The following is a 4,450-nucleotide window of genomic DNA, read 5'->3' as shown; positions in this document are numbered from 1 at the left end:
TTTTTTTTTTTTACTTTAAATGTCACAATTTGTGCTTGATGTCTCATGGGCATACACAATTAAATATTACACCAGTTTAATTCTGTAACTATAGTATAAGAAATGAGTATATTAATTAATTAAACGAACGAGGTTCAGTAGTTGTTTATGTGTTATCTAGGGCCGTTTGTTCTAAAGAATATTTTATCTCATGATTGCTATGTTAATTTTATGTCCCTAAATGCAGCCATGATATTTTTAATAAGTCCAAACAAAAGTGTTCTTACCGAGTATGCTCAACGATTAATTGAATATTTTATGATGACATTTGATCAGATTTATGGAAATTACAATTTATCACAAAATGTTCACGGACTTCTTCATATTATTACTGACTATCATAATTTCGGCCTATAGATCAGTGTACTGTTACCCTTTTGAAAATGACATGAAAGTATTAAAATCTGAACTTCGAAAATACGAAAAACCATTACAGCCTATAAAAGGAACAGTGCAATTTTCAAAAAAAAAAACTAAAACACTTGTTTTGAATAAAGATAACTTCGTGTTTAAACAATTGCATTTTAAGGGTCCTTTCCTCAAGGATATAATGGTTCCTTAATATCATCGTTTGAATTTTAGTAATTTTATGTTAAATACTACTGTTGATCGAGATAGTTATCTATTGATCAATTGTGGTAAAATAGTAAAATATATAAACTTTGCGAATAAACGAGTTAATAATAAGAAAGTCCCAATTATTGTACGTAGTGAGATAAAAACAATAGAGAGATGGGTAGGTCGGGGAAGTTCGGAGTAATGCAGAAAATTACAAAGGGTATGAGAAATTACGATGGTACCTATATACCGGCACTTATATTACGTTATTTTTATCCTACAAGGTACTGAGTATTATTAGTTACGGAATTGATAATTTGTCTTAGAGTGTACAATATTTGTGGGTTCACTTACCTCTTATAGCTGTGAAAAGTTTTCGTTGGTCCTTGTTAGAATGGATACATCTCTGATTGGTGTGGATCGATGCACGCTACTATTATTTTACGACTTATATATTACAATATGTTAAACTAGTTATAAATTCATATTTTGCTTATGCACTGTTGACTCTTTGTATTTGCGATATATTATAAAGACAGAAAGGATTTGACAGCATGAAAAGATTAGGAGTGCTTTAAATTATAATGTTGATTAGTGTTTTTATATATTATGTGTTATTAGGAAAATGCATTTTCGTGACATATGTGTGTCTTTATAATTTTATAATTATTTGTTTGCTAATATCATGGATTTATACATTATAATATTTTATTATGGTATTTATACTCCTACTTCAAGCAGCACTTGAAATGGATTTTGTTATTTAGTTTTATTTAATATTTGTACAACACGCATTTCAATTACTTATATATTTGAGGTCTAGTCCCTTAAGAGAAAAGGACTTTTGGCACATCGCATAAGTCTGTCCGGTCCTTTGCTCGAGATCTAAACTGCAAATATATTTTGGCAACCCAACGTCTAGGAGAGACACTGAATTGACAAGCAGTACTTGAAGTGGAGTTTATGTAGATTATTATAGGTTGAGATGCATTTTACGTGGTATTTGTGATTTGGATTAGATCTTTGGGAACGTAGCGTTTGGATATGGATGTAGGATGCCTTCTCTACATAGCTTAATATTATTGAAGGGTCGTTGGGTTTATAAAGAATTGAAATAACAGTATTGTCACGGTAGGATAGTAGAGTGAATATATCAAAAGTGAACTCATACCTGGTGTTAGAACAAACGCAATAGTTAAGTTAACTTCGTAGAGAAAGATTAATTTCAGATAAAGAAAAACTGTGCGGCAGCACGTAGTTTCACCGTGGGCGGCGTTGATGTCGTCATGCGTGTTGATTGGAGCAGTGTACTGCGCCGACGTGGCACATCGTATGATTGTTGTGAGTATCACTGTCTCGGGATGATGATTGATTGATGTCTGAGTGAAATGTGCACTGTGCGTTGAGTTTATATAAGGAAGCTATAATTTTGTTGTGTGAATTGCGCATGCACGTGCATTCATATTGTGGTTTTGCACATTGTCGATGGTTTTGGGGCAATATTGGTACGATAATGGTGTTTTGCATGTTAGGTCATATATTATTATTCTGGTTGCACATAGTTTGGGCACTGATATTTGGTTGTTTGACCGAATGTCGTACAGTGTGCATATATAGGTGTACATATTAAATGCTGTTTTTTAATGCAATAGAAAGCTTGTTGCCTAATAATGTATTAGTGTTGTGTAACGTTCTTTTATCTTTATTATTTCTTTATGCCCAAATATGGGCATATTTTAGTGTGTGTCTGTCTAGTAATGTTAATTCCTTATTGTGGCGATGTGATCGTTAAGGAATGTATGGATACCTAATATTATTTTATATTTCGTAATATATTTTAATTGCGTTTGAGTTTTAACACCCAAGTATGTTCGTTTTGGTATATATTCATTCTATAAGTTTATTTAAGTATATAATAGTATATTATTTATATATTACATCTAGGTCAATATTTCATTAACAAAAGTCTAGCTTATATTAATCCCCTTTTCTCTGATTTGTTAGATATTAAAAAAGTTGAAAACATTTCAGATAATTTAATTATTTTAAATATAAATACAATCAAATATAAAACAATGATCATTAATATCTAAAAAGCAATTATTGGCATCTAGACTGTTAATTTTACATTATATCTGTTTAGACTATTAATAATCTGTTATAATTGTTGGTGTGTTAACTTTACTTTTAACTAAGTCTTATTTATTAATTAAATTGAAAAATTGCAAATTAAAATTGATGTATAAAATTAATAATTAACAATTATTCTTATTATTATTGATAACTATATCAAGTAATACATGAATTCATTAAATTTGTTTTTTTTTGTTAATATATTTCTATTATAAGTACCATTGACTTTAGAATATACTAATATACTATATTCTAAAATCAATGTATTACAGCAGAATCAATATAAAAAACATTAAAAATATAAATTTTTATCAATATATTTTTTCAAGGGTTGTCATTTTTTAAGGGCAACAAATTGTACAGGGTCAGCTATTAGCTTATATAATTTTAGTCCAAGAAATGGAATATTGTTTTTTACATAAATATATATTTCAAATATTTAGAGTTAAAATGCAATTATAAGGGTTTTCAGTAAATAATTATTTACAATTTTCTTATAATTCTTAATATATTATCCAATAGTCTTGAAGTAAACCTACATAATTGTTGTAATGACTAGTTATAACCTTAATTGGTATTTAACGTTATGGTACGGTATGGTTAGTTAGTATAAGATTTCGACAATGTGCTAAAACATATTATTTTAATATCAATTAGATTTTGTTGTTTTATAAATATATTTGTACTGTATACCTATAGTACGTGGGTTGTTGTCCATTTTATAAACGGTAACAGTGTCGAGGCAGTGCCAAGTACAAATAATAATGACGGTACTTGTGCATGGCTAAATAAAAAAATAAATGCAGTTCGGGCTATTCAAAAAAAGACTTTACCTAATAAACTGGAATTTCAATGATTAAATGCTAGAAAACTTTGTTCAATATCTGGTAATTATATTCTGTATTATAATATATATCACAACTAAATTCTATTCCATTTTTTTAATTTAAAATTAATTGTGATTTTGAAAGTTATAGGCAGAGTTACCAAATTTTTATTTTGTATATTTACAATTTCTTCCTGTAAAAATTCCTCAATACCATAAGTAGATATATTTCACATAATATTATAATGTTATTTATTTATGTGTAACAAGATTCATATGAAGAAGCAATATGTAAATCAAATATTGCTCAGGAACCATCTGATTTATCTGAAATAGAACAAAAAGAAACACGTAAAAAAGAGCTTAAGTGGTAGAAAGTTCACTTTCGCCTTCTCCTAAAAAATCTAAATCTAAATTAAAAGAAATTAGTTTTACAAAGCCACCCGAAGTATTTAGGAAGAATTATCTAATACCAAAATTAAAATACGACCAATATAATATAAATACTTATTTTGATTTAATTTTTAGAAAATAAAAATGTGGCTGGTACCGAATTGGTTCCCGAGCTCCAACCCCAAGTGCGATTTGGTTCCCGTTTGAAAAAGGTATTTTATTAAGTTGAGCTGAATTGGTTCCTGTTTAATTACGCACATTTTCCTTCTCAAATTTACAGGCTTAAGACTGTCAACTTAAAAGTAGGCTTGGTTAAAAATGTACTCAGTCAAACAATTTTCCAAGTATTTGTTATTTCTTTCATGTTTGGTAGTAAGTTTCCTAGTATTATTATTTCAAAATGTATTAAAATTTAATGTCTGAATGCTGTTTAAAGTCTCCATTAAATAAAATATATTAGGATGGGCACTTGTAAATTCTTAATTCAGCTTTGAATGGAAC

The sequence above is a fragment of the Metopolophium dirhodum genome, chromosome 2 (genome assembly GCF_019925205.1).
Source record: "Metopolophium dirhodum isolate CAU chromosome 2, ASM1992520v1, whole genome shotgun sequence".
NCBI lineage: Eukaryota > Metazoa > Arthropoda > Insecta > Hemiptera > Aphididae > Metopolophium > Metopolophium dirhodum.
Note: the sequence above shows the minus strand (reverse complement) of the source record.